The sequence below is a fragment of the Anabrus simplex genome, chromosome 2 (genome assembly GCF_040414725.1).
Source record: "Anabrus simplex isolate iqAnaSimp1 chromosome 2, ASM4041472v1, whole genome shotgun sequence".
In the NCBI taxonomy this organism is placed as follows: domain Eukaryota; kingdom Metazoa; phylum Arthropoda; class Insecta; order Orthoptera; family Tettigoniidae; genus Anabrus; species Anabrus simplex.
Genome location: NC_090266.1, coordinates 207886902 through 207903888, shown reverse-complemented (window position 1 = coordinate 207903888; position 16987 = coordinate 207886902). Strand labels below are relative to the sequence as shown.

At 38.4% G+C, this 16987-nt stretch overlaps 1 protein-coding gene across 4 annotated transcripts in view; it reads left to right on the top strand.

Moving 5' to 3' along the window:
- LOC136864009 (structural maintenance of chromosomes protein 1A) overlaps nucleotides 1–16987 on the top strand; it is a 679773-nt gene that overhangs the window by 466082 nt on the left and 196704 nt on the right. The window lies entirely within an intron of this gene.

The window sequence follows — 16987 nt, the reverse complement described above, 5'->3', positions numbered from 1 at the left end:
GTTTCAAATATCAAATCACGTCATACAAAGTAGATGTTCACAGTAGAAGTAGTAGTGATGGAGTTCACGTAGTTAGGTTGTAAGGTTGTAATGTCGTAAGGTCGTAAGGCTGTTAGCTCCCGTTCTCGTGTTGAGAATCAGTATATATCCGGGCTCACCCCCCACTCGTGGTAACAGTTCAATCTCAAAACTCATATACAACGAAGTATCTGATTCGATAGATCGAAGCATCAACTCCCTTTCTCTTCTTCCTCGACAAGTCCAGAAGGCGTGGCGATGATATAGCTGACCACCTTGCAAGCCTCGCGCACGGGTCGCTGTTTACTAGCCTTGGTCATAAAATAAACCCATGACGCACGCAAAATCCCAAGCTTCAAGAATAACCCTCCGTATACACAAACATGAGATGAAATGAAAACAACTATGTCTCAACATATTGACCGTATTTACAACATAATGAATTCTTATCCTACATAATATAATAATTTAAATAATAAAATGATGTTATCATATATACAGTATGATTCCAAAAAGCCTTGATTACAAATGATTGACGTTGAATAAATATGTTATTACAAATAATCGCCGATGGCGGATAAACTTGATATCAATGATATCGCGTAAAATGATATTATATTAAATTAGTAGGGCTGGAGAAGCCTGGACGGTTACAATGGTGGGAGAGGCTTGCGCATCCCAGTGAAGCAGACAGCCAAACCATAGGTACAACTATATCAGAAGGGAATCCCTTCAGAGACCAGACTAACGAATGATTCATCAAAAGCTGGTAGCAGGCTTTCGGAAGTTGCAAGGCAAGCAGTCTTGATGATTGGCTGATATGGCCCTGTAATAAAAGTTTAACGTGGCTTAGCTGTGTTGATACTGCTATACAGCTGAAAGCAACGGGAAACTACAGCTGTGACTAACTCGAAGATATCCAGCTCTCTGTATGACTGAATGCTGTACTGATGATGACTTCCTCCCGGGTAAAATAGTCCCCCATTTGGATCTCTGGGTGGGGACTACACAGGAGGGGGCAATCATTAGGAAAATGAATACTGACATTCTACGAGTCAGAGCGTGGAATGCTGGGAGTTTGAATCGTTGTGGTAGGTTATAGAATATGAATAGGGAAATGGATAGACTAAAATTAGATGTAGTTGGTATAACCCTTTCAGAACTGAAAGAAAACTGGCGGTGTGAATTTTTGTTTGTACGTCAAAAACTGACTAAAATAAAAATTAACATTTGAAAAAAAGCACCCGCACAATTGTGCGTGTCAGGACTGAATTCACTACTTACGAAAAAGAAAAATTACCTCACTGCATGAGAATATACATATGTACATGATCAAATGTTCTATTTTATAGTGAAGAATAATTTAAAACAATTAAATCTTCGTTCAAACACAAGTAAACGTTACATTTTCTACATTGAGGAAGAGTTTTGCTTTTACTGCCCTTTTGGCACCAGCAACTTGTCGTCAGATCTGAAAGAAATCTGGAGGTGTCAAAACGTCAAAAATTTACTAAAATGCTCTCAAATACATGTTTTTACAGTTTATTTTACAAAATAAGAACTATCGGCTGAAAAACAGAACCCACACAATTGTGCATGTCAGGACTTCATTCAGTACTTGCAAAAAATAAAAAAATAAAAAATTTAAAAAAATTAACTCAGTACATGTGAATATGCACATGTACATGATCAAATGTTCTTTTTTACAGTGTGGAATGATTTTAAACAATTAAAATCTTATACATTACATTTCTCATGTAGAGTACGAGTTTTGCTTTCACAGTCCTTTTTGTGACAGCACCCAGCACTCCTGCATGCATTGCATGTGAGGAAACCTAGCCCGCACATATGTGCGTATCAACATTCAAAACCTTGTGGTATTACGTACGATGTTTTAAGTTCATAATTTACGTTTGCTACACAATTTACGCACTTCATTGATTATATTCTGATATTCAGTAAAGCTTCTAGATTAATATGAATGCAATAAATAAATACTTACTTTAGGCATTACTGCTTACCCCCATCTTGCTAATGAACTGTGTTTTTAAACTCTTCTTCCTGCCCCCTGGTGGTCAAGTACTAAATAAAAACAGCTGAAGTATATGCTACGTGTCCCCCACAAGCACTGCAGTCCAGTCTAGCGCCAAGGAAACGTCAAATAAGCTCAGACATAAATAAAACACTAACCCGTACAATTGTGCGTACACGGTCTGAAAGGGATAAGTGAAGTACGTTGGCAGGAAAAGCAGGATTTTTGATCAGGCAGCTACAGAATTATCAACACAAAACTGAACATGGGAAATCCAGAAGTTGGTTTAATGATGAAGAAGAAAATTGGGCAGCAGGTAAGCTACTATGACCAGCATAGTGAACGAATTATTGTTGTCAAGCTAGACACCAAGACAATGCCCACCACCATATTGCAGTTCTATATATACCTTTGCTCTGATTTGGGTGCAGGGAAAAGGTCACAGTTGAATAAATTCGATTGCAAAAGTTCACTCCATGTAAATCAACTCCTCTGAAGTGGTGAACCATTTGGGACAAACATATTTGTAAAGAACATTGATTCAATATTTGTTCTTCAAGTGCAGACTTAATCATAACTGAATCATTGACACCATCAGTTTTATTGAATTTGCAATGATAACTTTTGGGTTTCTGCTGTTTAACAGAGACAAGCTGCAGAGAAACTTCACATTTTAATTAAAATATTTCACTCCACCTAGCATGCATAAGAAATTTGCATGGGCTCGGGATGAAATTCACATGTTGTTATATTCACTCTGCCCTTCCTCTCTCAACACCTCTTAGCGGATGAAATTTTTCTTGTGTAGACCTGCACTAGTCGCATTTTTTTCTTAAAAAAAGCTGCATATTTACAGTGAAGGTATAATGAAGATACAGTGTCTGACTCACAACATTATGAATTAGTTTATCACTCTAGATACACACTATAAGCAATAAACATGTACGAGGGCAGATCAGAAAATAAGTTGCACTTCCAAGTTATGGCCATTTATTACACCACCTATACAACAGCAACACAACTATAACAACATACACTGTAACGTCACTTTTCCACATAGTTTCCAAGAGACTCCAAACATTTCTGCGAATGCATAACCAACTTTTCGATGCCGGATGCATAGAAATTTCCTCCAGCGTTCTGCAACCACTCGGGGACAGCGGGCTTCACTTCCTCATCGGTCTGGAAACATCGACCACCGAGCTCCGTTTTGAGCTTACTGAACAGAGGAAAGTCACATGGCGCTAGGTCGGGCCTGTATGGTGGATGTTGCCAGACCTCCCACTTGAAACGCTGCAGCAGTTCTCTAGTTTGGCGGGCCTTGTGAGGTGTTGCGTTATCGTGCAACAAAATCACACCGAAGCTCAATTTCCGCCCGCACTTCTCTTTAATCACTTTACGTAACCGGTGCAACGTTTGACAATACGACGACACGTTGATCGTCGTTCCTTTCAGCATGAATTCCACATGCAGCAAACCCTCCATGTCAAAGAACACTGTCACCATAACCTTACCGGCTGAAGGTTGAACCTTGGCCTTCTTTCGTTGTGGTGATGAGGAGTGCACCCATTCCATTGATGTTCGCTTCGTTTCGGGGGTGAAGTGGTGGACCCAGGCTTCGTTGCCTGTGATGATTCGCCGCAGAAACCTGTTGCCGTCTGTGGCATAGCGTTGCAAAAATGCCAGGGAGGATTGGAAACGTTGTCCCTTGTGCTCATCGGTGAGAAGACATGGGACCCATCTTTGACACAGCTTACAATATCCAAAGTCCTCGTGAACAGTGGCGTACACACTGCCATACGACATGTTAAGCTGCGTCGTGATTTCTCTCAGTTTAATGTGCCGGTTCTGTCTAATGATCGCATTCACACTGTTGACCTTTGTACGGGTCCTGGACGTTGCGGGCCTGCCTTCACGATGGTTGTCCATGATATCCGTGCATCCGGTTTCGAATTGCTGACACCACTTTACGATACCTTGCCGGGAAATGGCCCGCTTCCCATACACAGCACTAATTTCATGATGAATGTCCGTGCAATTCTTCCTTTTGGCGCATAGGAATCGGATTGTTGCACGCATCTCATATTTGGAGTGAACGTCCAGTTGACGCGCCATTGCATTTGGCCGCTATTCACACAATACTAGACGAGACCTGCCTAACAGATGTGTAGGCAGTGTCTGTCCCTTTCTCCGCTGTGCCCACGTTTGCGACACACAGCGCGCTGCTGCGGCGCGTTAGTGCAACTAACCTTTTGATCCACTTACGTAGTTGAAAGACAGTTTGCCCCTTTTCTACTTATATTTCTTCTCAATGTGGTACTTCTCGAAGCATTCATTTGTACTTTTGCTCTTGCATAGAGGTTAGTCTCATCACAATTTTTTGTACCAATTCTTCCATAACAAATAGTGGTGTAAACAATTCAACGAGAGTAAATGGTTTCTTACCTGCGGGAGGTGAGACCACTAATAAAAATGTGTGGTTTCTTTACAACGTTCAGATCAGTTGGGAGATAAACTTTCCAACCATTGTCTGGTTCACTACTATTTGTATCGCTTTCAGCTACTTCCATTTCTCTAGAATTGACATCATCGCTCTCAGAAACATCAAACCCACTGTCCATAACTGATAATTCGTCATCACTGCTGGCAATTTCACGTAAGAAACAAGCTATATCAGACGAAGTAGCACTAACCTGTCTGCGCGCCACCATTTTCACAGCTGACTAACGTAAACAACAGCTCGTTCTTTATTCACCTGTAAAACTCATAAAACAAAGTTTTTACGCATCTAGAAGGCTATGACATTCCTAAAGTTTCTATACAATAACTATAGATAGCGGCACGCATAATTGCATCACACGCGTATATATTTATCGCGGAAACAGCCGGCGGGTATATCCCGACATACGTCTAGAACAGGAAACTGGGATGTCGGGAAATGCCCGACAGTCGTCCACTAAGGGTTAAGAACGCCTTATAATCCTCTTATCTCTTCCAAACCCTCCCTACCTGAACATCATTTCCTAACACATCCGAGATGACTTAATATAATTGAGTACTTGCAACTTTCTACTTTTTTCTTTCTTGTTTTAGCAAAAGAGTGCATTCAGTAGACTCTTTTGGCAAAACAAACATAGCCATGTTCAAGCACCAGGATCCATGATTTATTAGAAGTTATGCAACACTGCCTTTCGTGTGAACCATGTGACCTTGCCACTGTGGGGAAGGCTTGCGTGTCCCAATGAAGCATACAGCCAAATATTTCAATGTATGCATATGTTTATACACAGGCAAATTAACACAATACGAATTAATACTGGATGCATAAAATTGAACAAGATGGATATGCAGTTTGGGTCATGTAACTGTGAGTTTGCATTCAGGAGAAGGTGGGTTTGAAGCCCCTTGTATATATATATATATATATATTTTTTTTTTTTTTTTTCCACACCGGGTAATTGCTGAGGCTTTTTCTTCAAATCAAATCAAATCAAATCAAATCAAAATCTCTTTATTTGCAAATGAGGTGTCTACTTCAGTGGCAAATAGTACACTAAAATACACTACTGTCAAGCACTAAATTTTAAATTAACAAGAGAAGAAGAAAATTTTTCTAGAATACAATAATATACAATTTTTGCTAACAATTTTTTCCTATTAAACAAACAGATCATCCTTAATAAATTTATATTGTTTACAAAATTCTACTTATAATATCTCCTATACTTACTATCATAGTCAACTCATATACAGTATGTGGAATACTTCAAATAATACTGTGCAACTGGTATAAGATTAAAATTTACATTCCATTTATTTACTTTTTTTTTTTTTTTACCCGTTTTGGAACCTAAGTAGCATAACGACCTGCTGTGTCTTAACCAGAGCCCCTTTTGCCACCACTTTTCAGAGTTCGTGAAGGGCCTTCACAGCTACCGTAGTGGTCCCAGGGCCCTCGAAGTCCCCACTGTACTTCACCCCTACAGGCAGTCCCCTACTTTGGCTGTCCAAACTCTGTGGACCAGGGAATGGAATTAATTTTTTCACACACATTTTTTATTTACTATTGCCTGCACTGGTCGAATGCCCTCTAACATTTCATTTATTTTCCCTGTTGCTGTTTATTCTCTTCTTGAATATCTGTACAGATTTTGGAAAAGGATCAAACACTACCCCTGGTAAACTGTTCCACTTATTCTCGCCCTTCCCAATGAATGACAATTTACCCCAATCGCTTCTGGTAAAATTCCTTCTAATTTTATACTTGTGGTCAGTTCTGCCGATATAATTATTTTCCAGCTGAAGCCTCTCGCGGATTTCTCCCCATGCTTCTTCTCCTGTATAGGCTCTATATATTCCTGTAAGTCTAGTTTTCTCCCTTCTCTTACTTAAAGTTTCCCACCCAAGTTCCTCTAACGTTTCTAATACACTGCTGTTTCTCCTGAAATCCCCTGTTACAAATCTTGCTGCTTTCCTCTGCACACTATCTATTTCTTTTATTAGGTATTCTTGGTGAGGATCCCAAACACTGTTTGCATATTCCAATAATGGACGAACCATACTTAAGTAATTTTTTTCTTTTAATTCTTTTTTGCATACTTTAAGTAGCCTCATTATGACATGTAACGATCTGTTTGCTTTCCCAACAATGTCATCAACATGACCCTTCCAGTGGAAATTACTTTCAAATCTCACACCTAAGTATTTGCACTTGCCATCTTTTGGGATAACTACCTCATCCAAAGTATATTCAAATTCAGTTTTAAAGCTCCTGTTTGTAAATGTTGTAACAGTTGATTTGCCTCCATTAACCTTCATATTATTATCTTCAACCCATTGTTGGATACTCTCAAGATCCCTTTGTAATTCTGAACAATCCTCAATGTTATTTATTTCCCTATAAACAATTATATCATTTGCATACAATCTTATTTTTGATGTTATTTTGTTCCCTAAATCATTTGTGTATATTAAGAAAAGTAACGGACCGATTATACTACCCTGTGCAATTCCCTTCCAAACTTTCTCCTCCTGTGATATATTATTTCCTACTTTGACTTTCTGAACCCTTGAATTTAGAAATGTTCTTATCTAACATATAACCCTTACGTCCAATTCTATTCCCTCCAATTTATTTAATAATATTCCATGTTCCACTCTATCAAAGGCTTTGGAAAGATCTATGGCTATGCAATTTAACTGGCCTCCTGAATCCAACTGATCTGATATGTCCTGCTGAAATCCCACCAGTTGTGCCTCACAAGAAAATTTCTTTCTAAATCCATACTGGCTCCTCATGAACCAATTTTCATCATCATATATCCCTCTGATGTACTTTGCTATTAACCTCTCCAGTATTTTACAAACTATACTGGTCAGGCTGATTGGTCTGTAGTTCTCTGGTTTGCTTTTATCACCCTTTCCTTTATAAATTGGTATTATTATAGATTCCTTCCATTCTTTTGGTATTACACTATTATTTATGACATAGTCAAAGATAAATTTTAAGTAAGGCACTATGTATCACCCTATTGTCTTTAATACCCCCCCACTAATTTGATCACTTTCTGCTGCTTTTCCCTGCTGAAGCAGTTGGATTTCTCTGAAAATATCTTCATTTGTGACTGAGAAGCTTCTTGTTTCCCTATGTGTCTTTCCCTTTCTATCTTCTGTTACTGTTTCCAACTCCTGACAATCTTCTACTGAATCTCTGAATTCCCTACTAAATAGATTTGCTTTCTCAGTATCTGTTAAATAGTGTTCACCCCCTTCTCCCTCCATTGTAGGAATTTGGATTCCTTTTCCTTTTTGATTCCTAATGTATGAATACAGCTTTTTCCATTTCCCTTTGTGGTCATTACCCTCTTGAAGTTGCTTCCTTTTTCACTCTGTTCAGTTCCCTCATTAGCTGTTTTCTAGTTTCTCTATTCTCCCTACCCTCTTTGATTTTCCTGTTTACTATTCTACATTTTCTTTTTAATTTTCTTATTTCCCTTGTATAATAAACGGGGTCTGAGGTCATTTTACCCTTCTTAACAGGGTTTTCTTAAGTGCATATTAGTTTGCAAATATCTGGTGATAATTGTAGCAATTTGTCTACAGAGAGTTGCTTTTCCATTACCATTCAGATGTAACCCATGCCTAGTGAACATTTGCCTGCCAAGACCTAAAGTATCTGCTACATAGACATTTCTAAAACTTTTACATAATCTCTTGACTTTTATATTTACATCATGTACAGCTTTGTTCACACATGATTCCTCTAAAAGGTCATACCTGGGTGGCACGTTAACTACAATTACTTTTGAGTCAGGTAGTTTGGAAATCTTATCTCTGAGGGTCGTAATTAGTTCCTCACCTTCATTTGCAGCAATGTCATTTGTACCACTCACAATCTCCGCATAATTGTCCTTCTCTAACACAGGATCACAACTTGAAAGGACGTCTTCAATATTGGCACCTGATTTTATTAGTCCTAAAACCTCAGTTTCTGGATTATGCAGCTCATCCTTGATGCCTTCTGTCATACCCCGCCCTTGACTGTCTGCTTAGAGATGAATTTTTGGCGATCTTGACTTTCGGTTGGTTGTCTTCTTCTGTAGGTTACCTCCACTGGATTTAAAATTATTCGGAAAACTTAATGTGTCTTCTTCTGGAACTTGCAATGACTGAAATCTATTTTGGCACTGCAAAGAGTTTTTTCCCGGTTTTATGTTGTACGTAGTTTCTCCCATATATTTAACATTAGGCCTAAAATGGCTACGCGTCACTTCCGTAAACGGCGATCTTTCTTCTCCACTGTCTTCTTTATCTTCCAGTTTCTTTATTCTGTCTTTTAAGCTTTCATTTTCAAGTTTCAGAGCACATAAGTCTTCTTGTAGCACTCCTAAAATCTTATGCATAGATTCGTAAGTCTCTCTTTCTTGTTGTTCTGCCTCACTATCAGCTTGTTTACACTCGGGACACAGCCACACACTTTCTTCAATATCAGTCCTATTTACAATATTTACACAACAAAGTGGTACCATTCATCACATTTATGACACAGAATCCCATTTTTAACTACTCTTCTGCATTTGCCACATTTTTCACTGCATCTTACACCATTATCCACCACGGATATCACAGACTCACACACAGTAGTTGCCATCTTGTCACTGGTTCTGAGTGTTCTGGATGTTCCCACAAGTTGGGATACTACTACGTTCTTACTGACTTAAAAGGTAATTTAGACAGGCCTACATCACCTGTAGTCTTATGATCTCCAATCAGTATTGGAATTTTGTGAACGCCGGTGAGGTCTGGATCACTGCAACACATTACCACCTCTCATAACATCACACTCATCACTGTCATTACTATTATCACTCAGATCACTTTCTGAAACATCATTTTCATTACTTGCCTAAAAAAGTTCATCACTTTCTTGGTCATTGTCCGTAAAGTGTAAAAATTGTTGTCAATATTTTTTCCTCTGTCAAGCCGGTTGCTGCCATTTTCTCGCTATTGCCTTCCATTGAACATATACATCACCAAGGAAACAGAGTAATATTGTCATCGCATTTGAAATGAAGTTGTCTGAACTTGGTTATCACAGTGCCTAGAAGATAGCAGTAATCATTGAATAATAAATAGAAGTCCTAGTGTACTCCACAGAGTAGTTATGTAATGCAAAACCGTGCGTTGACCGGGGTTCGACACGAGTGTTAGTGCTGAATAGCGGCTGTCGACTTGTTGTTGACACGCGAGCGGAAAGAGTTAAATGCTGTACGTTTAGTGGCTTTGTAGCTGAGACTTTGTCCCTCAGTATCTCCCACGTTGAAAAATCACAATGCACGAGGTCCAGTGATCTCAGCGGCCAATCGAATTTACCTCGCTTTCCTATCCACTCTTCAGAATGACCATTCAGTTATTCACAGTAGTTTAACCTCTTAACTGAGTATTTACTTTTCACCTGTTCAGTAATTTATTTTGGTAATTTTTTCCTCAAATATGAACATATTTTTACTAGGGCAAAGTTAACTTGAAACATAAATATTCAGAAACACACACTCTCTCTCTCTCTCTCTCTCTCTCACTCTCTCTCTCTCTCTCTCACTCTCTCTCTCTCAGCTCTGCTATTTGTCAGAAAAGAAATGCTCAAAAAATTTTCTCCTTCATTCCGTATTAGCCTTCATGCAGCCCTACTTCCAGATGCTCAAAAATATCAATGAGATTCAGAATTATCCTCAAAGTGTACATGCAAATTAGTATCGGTGGTAAATAAGAACCGTTCACACTCTCTTTGATTGTCTATAATGTCACTGTCTTCTGTGCCAACTTCTGCATCATTGACACCGCTTGGATCACTAAAATAATTCTTGCTATCAGCATCACTGTCTTCTGAATCTAACAACATACACGCAATATAATTTTTGGCTAAATCTTTCAATTTGTTTTTGCCTCTGGAAGCACTGAAAGTCGCCATGCTGGTTTTGTAGGTGGGACAGGCAATGATCCTAAAGGTAATCCCCCCCCACTTGAATTCCATGATTAGCAAGACATACAACCAACACTCAATAGATGGCAGAAAGTTTCAGGAAAGGTTTTTGTTCTTATAAGCATTTCACGCATCGTACAGTGCTAATTTGAAATGGCTTGATGCTTGAAAGCAATTCACACAACTAGCGGACAGTATGCCGTGATATGTATAAATGTGCATAAGCGGTTGATGCGGCTAAGAGGTTAATTCGTTGTGCGGTGGAGCACAATCTTGCTACCAAATGATGATAATTCGTACTGTTTCGAATACAGAGATAGACTCTTAACATTCAAATGTACCTGTTCGCTGTCAAGTCCCCACTGAAAAAATAAGGATCTATCACTCCTTCACTGCCTATACCTGCCCAAAGTGTTAATTCCATGAGCATTTAATTCCTCATCCATAGATTTTCGAAAGACCAGTACACACAATTATGTTTGCCAACTCTTCCATTTAACTTAGAATATGCTTCAAGCCACAGAATTGTTCTGTAAAATTTAGGATCATATTCACTTCTGACACATATCACTCACAGATTTCACATCTTCGATCAGGATCATCCTTGTTTGGGAAATGCAGCAATGTAGGCTGATAAGGCTCCACATGTAATGTTTTAACATTCTCGTTACACTTCTGTTGGAAAGTTGTACCTCCTTATAACATTTTCTCACTGTTTTTTTTGGGTGATTGAATGACCTGCAATGACCTATAGATTTTCTTCTGTAGTTACTGATTTTGGATGACCACTGTGTGGTAATTCAGTTACAGATCCTGTCTCCTCTAACTTCCATTTAATTTATAGACCACTTGCCTGTATGCTGGCCGAGTATATGGGTACATTTCAACAAAACTTGTCCTACCGTCTTCATAATTTCAAACAAGTTGACCACCACTTCTCTAAAACAAACACATGCTATTTTGTGGACAGTTTTTTATTAGTAATGTAAGTTTCTCACACTAGCAGACAGTGCACAGATGAAGCCAGCTTGTCATTGTTACTAACAAGCCAGTCTTGCCACTACTGTACTCTTCAAACTAAATTTCCTTCACTGTGCACAGGTTCCGTGATTACTTAATTAACTTAAAAATGACCGTCGACAGTTGTCATCATCCATTTCTGTTGTCCAGCATCCGCTGGGATGGGATGTTTATGGCACCTTGCCACTTTCCTCTATCCAACCACCATTGGCCTTCCTTAACTGTTTTCCAGTCCAGGTTTCTTCTAATTATACTGTTCTTGATTGTTTTCAACCACCTTGGACTGTGTCTTCATCTTGCCCTCCCTCCTTCTACCTGGGTCGCTATCATGCACTTTGGCATTCTTCCTTCTTCCATCCTCCTTACAGTATGTCCAAACCATCTCAGTTTATCCCTTTCCATTCTTTTGTAAAGCTTTTCCTCTCCAACTTCCTTCCTGACATCCTCATTTCTTACTCAGTCCTTATTTGTCTTTCCTTAGCTTCTTAAAAATTTAATTCTATTGGCCTGTAATTTATTCTCCTGTCTTCTTGTCAGTATCCATAACTCCGCTGTGGCTTGAAGCATATTCCAAGTTAAATGGAAGAGTTAACAAACATAATTGTGTCCACTGGTCTTCTGAAAATCTATGGACAAGGAATTAAATGTTCCTGGAGTTAACACTTTGGGCAGGTGTATACAGTGAAGGAGTGATAGATCCTTATTTTTTCAATGGGGCCTTAACAGCGACATTTTATACATCACCTCTTTACAATTCATTGGTCCTTCCTTTCTACACACCAGGTTTTTCACACTCTGGTAGAATGCATTTCCCTCTTGAATACTTTTACTGATCTCCATGTCGAGCCCTTCATCATGCATCGGTTCACTTTGCATGTACTTGAAGCTTTCCACAATTTCGACATTTTCTTCCCTTTATGTTTATAATTTCTTTCCCTTCCTTTTCTCCTCTAGTCAGCACCACTGTTTTACTCTTTTCCACGCTGATTCCCATTCCATAATTTTCAATAAGCTCATTCAACATGTTGAGTTGCCCTTGTACTTCCTCTCTGTTTGCTCCCAGCACCATAATATCATCTGCAAACAGCATTATCATCACCTCCTTATCTACATATTTTACTTTTGTCTCTTTCACAGTTTCATCCATAACCCCTGTGAATAACAGTGGTGACAACACACTTTCCTTGCTGTAGTCCAGTTTCATTCTAAACCACTCTGTCCTTCCCACATGTGCCTGGACATTGCATCAATAATTTTTGTACATTGCTTGCACATATTCTATTACTTATTTTCCAAATCCTTTCTATTGCATTACTTTTCATACATTTGCTCTGGGTACACTATGTTGTCTTTTTTTTTTTTGCTAGTTGCTTTACGTCGCATCGACACAGATAGGTCTTATGGCGACGATGGGACAGGAAAGGACTAGGAGTGGGAAGGAAGTGGCCATGGCCTTAATTAAGGTACAATCCCAGCATTTGCCTGGTGTGAAAATGGGAAACCACGGAAAACCATCTTCAGGGCTGCCGACAGTGGGGTTCGAACCCACTATCTCCCGAATACTGGATACTGGCCGCACTTAAGCGACTGCAGCTATTGAGCTCGGTGGTACACTATTTTAAGCCTTTTTTAAATCATGGAATGTCATTTTCATACCTGTTCCGTATTCCCAATGTTTTTTCATTAACTCTCCATTCTGAAAATGAGGACTAATGTTGATCTTCCATTTTACAGTAATATGCAATAATGTGCAGTAGTTAAATAATTTTTGGTGCACCCTGTATAATATTAAATTCTTGAGAAAAAAATTTGCCTGCATTAAATTTTATAAATGGTGAAAATTCTTTTCTCATCACAGTATGGCAAGTAACCGAGTAGTGGAATGGACGAATGAAAGTAATATCGAGATCACATGCCAGGTATACATGATTGAGATTCTGGAAGCTATTATAATGAGACCAATGGCAAGTGGAGTTTCTGCGCCTGTTAATACACTACGGCTATGGAGTCAAGTCTTGCATTCAGGAGATGAGTTGATTCGAGCCCCACCATTGGCTGTCCTGAGAAAGGTTTTCTGTAGTTTCCCATTTTCGCTTCCAGACAAATCCCGGGGCAATTCCTATTCACAGGCCACAGGCAGTTCCTTCCACCTCCTGACCCAATTTCATTCACCATCATTCATTTCAATTTCATTAGCTCCTCAACTGAGGTTGGTATCAGGAAGGGCATCTAGTCATAAAAACATGCCAGATAATTTCATCTTGGCTCATCTCCAACCCCATACCAGGAAGCGGGCCGAAGGGTTTGACATACACTTAAAAGAAGGCCAATAATTAGGTATTACACTACCGTGTTTATGGAATCCTTTTTTAGTTTTTTTTCTGAAAGTCAGTCTGAATGATTATAGCAAATACAGTAGAGACAATACGCAACACTTCCGGATTTAGCCTTGTTAAAATGGGAGACAAGTCGCAAGTGGTGCTCCTAGTGGCTTGACCTGAAAATTCACGCTAAATTCAAATATCAATGGAAATGTATATACGGAAATGGATAAATAAATTACGTCTAGAAAGAAAGTGTTACTAAGATATTAACTTCAAAGTTGCTAAAGCAATTCTGGATCAATGAATGAAGAATTATTTAACAGGTTATCATTTAAAGACTGAAATTAGACATATAATCAAGATGTTAAATAGACTGCTGTGCAAGGGCTTGATCTTTCATTTATGCATTCCTTTCTTAGCTTTAGAATTCCTGCCTGAACGTTCACGGCTAGATTTTTCTTTTTTCTCATTTAAAAGCTTTGTATCATCATATTAAAACACTTGTCAACAAAAATATCGGCACATTCATTACACACATGATTCAGTGAATTTACATTTAAGGGGAGATTAAAAGCCCTTGTGGTGAAAATATGACTTTTTCTTTTTTTTTTCTCAAGCTGTAGCAGGGTCTTTTCTGCTCATTTTGTTGTATCATTTGTTAAATTATGATGGTTCTAAGTATTTTTAACATAATATTGACATATGGCTTTCATTGTTTCATTTTTATCTGTGAGGCACACCATACTGCAACACTTTTTTTTAAAGCTTGTCTCAGAAAGTATTTTATGTAGAAGGTGGAGACATGGTATATTCATTTATTTTAGGTTGGCAGGATTGCCAAAACAGTAATGGAGGACATTTCTTTTATATTTGTCGTAATGAGTGTGTATCTTCTCAGTGTTTTTACTTTCAGTATTATTTGGTTGTGGTGTGAAATATTCATAAGTTACTTAGATTCATATATTCTACAACAATGACTAAACCAAAGGGAGTGTTCAAGAAACGGCATAATAAAGTCCTACAGGAACTTGGTGTTAGAATAGGTAAAAATAATGTCAGATGTTTCAAAGACCTGGATCAATTACGGATACAAAAGACAGAAATTGCAGCTCAGAACATGACTAAAAGAGCTAGGAGAGAAAGAAGAAACAATAAACTTGGTGTGGAAGATAAGGAACAGGATCCAGACTATGGAGCAGGGTGCTTCTAGTAATTGTATGAACATTTATTACAATAATCATGTGTGTAAGTTTTAAATCCTCATTTCTGAAAAACATGTTTTTCTTGTACAAATGACCCATTATCTCAGAAACTATAACAGACAGACACGTGAAATCTTCAGATATAGCTAAGTAACATCTGTTAGTACAATGGATCTACACTCCTGTAAATTGCTTTTATATCTTGGGAGTTATGTTAATAAATGTTCCAAAATTTTGGAGGAAAAAAAAAGTAATTCGTAAAAAAAATTTAAACACATTTCCCAAGTAAGCTATCATATTGAGTGTAGATCAGTGTACATTGTAAGTACTCAATAACCTTCAGTAAAAATTTCAAGTCTCTACCTGAAATAGTTTATGAGAAAATGGGTCATCAATATGGTAAATTTAACATTATAAGCATAGGGCTTTTAATCTCCCCTTAAGAGCTGGACAGTTTTCCTTTTTACTTGAAGCCTACTAACAGAAAGAAAGCCTCAAAAACATTCAAACTTTCACTATAAGCAATACTTGCCATAATGCCATTACATTGTATGTATGTTCAGACTTCGGCCCTAAGGCTGGTTGGATCCTCAACAGCTAGTTTCCCATTGCCATTACATTAGGGTAAAGCAAATTTGCATCATCATATTGTTTCAACAAAATAGGTACATTTCTTAAATCACCCATATTTTCTTCAGTGCTTGACAACGCAGTACGGCATTCCAAATGGGGTAACTTGGAACACAACCAGCCACACTCATATGCATATGTACTTTCCTGAATTAAATCAAAACCACAGATCACACCTACAACAACACATTGGTATTGAAGGTTAACTGCTGCACTATACAATAAAATATGCATATTATATTTTAAGCCAGTTAAAATATGGGTTGAGCAGGTCAGAAGATTATGAAGTACTATAAAAATCCCGTTCGCACTGGAAGAATATATATGCAAACACAATATTACTTACATTTTCTTGTCACGAGGGGAACGGAAGAAAGACCGCGCATTCTTCTCTACTTCGTAGTTACTGCAGCCAAACACAGCCCATACCTTTCCCCTCATGTTGAGAGGAGATATCAAGGAATGACACATGCTACTGTTTAATTATGTTAACTCACTGAAAACGCATAAATAACACCAAAAACTTCACACACAAATACACGTGGTCTTATGAGAGAATCAGTAGTTCTCAGGTCAATCCGCTAGAGAGAGCTCTAATAGCTGTCCCTCGATATCTCGCAGAGTGTCGCGTATTGTCTCTACTGTATTTGATTATAGTGCTTTCCACTGTTGTCACCAGCAGGAGTTTCATGATTGCCATTTTTTGTCTTTTTAATCAGATTATTGATTTACCCAACATAATTTTGAAGTCCATGAACATCAAGAAAAGTCTACTTGTTTGTCTACCCCTTAGTCCCGTTTCTCGATATGAGGTTGGGGATGAGGTGAGATGAAATTATATGGCATGTTTTTATGACCAGGTGCCCTTCCTGATGCCAACCTTAGTTGAGGAGCTAATGAAGATGAAACAAATGATGGTGAATGAAATTGCTTAAGGTGATGGGCAGAATCGGTTGTGGCCTATGAACTGGAACTGTCCTGGTATTTGCCAGGAAATTAAAATTGGTAACTACAGAAAACCATTCTCAGGCCAGCCGATGGTGAAGGGGGGGATTGAAATTGTGATTCCTGAATGCAGAGCTTGACCCCCCAGTCATGGCCTCTTAACACGATAATCATCATCATCATCATCATCATCATCATCATCATCATCATCATCATCATCATCATCAAACTCAAATTTTTTAGTCATGTGAAAAAGAGTACCTGCTAGCATGAGTGTTCTGGTTGCTGATTTTTACCTTCATTAAACATTGACCATTTTATTAAAACCCTGTATTGT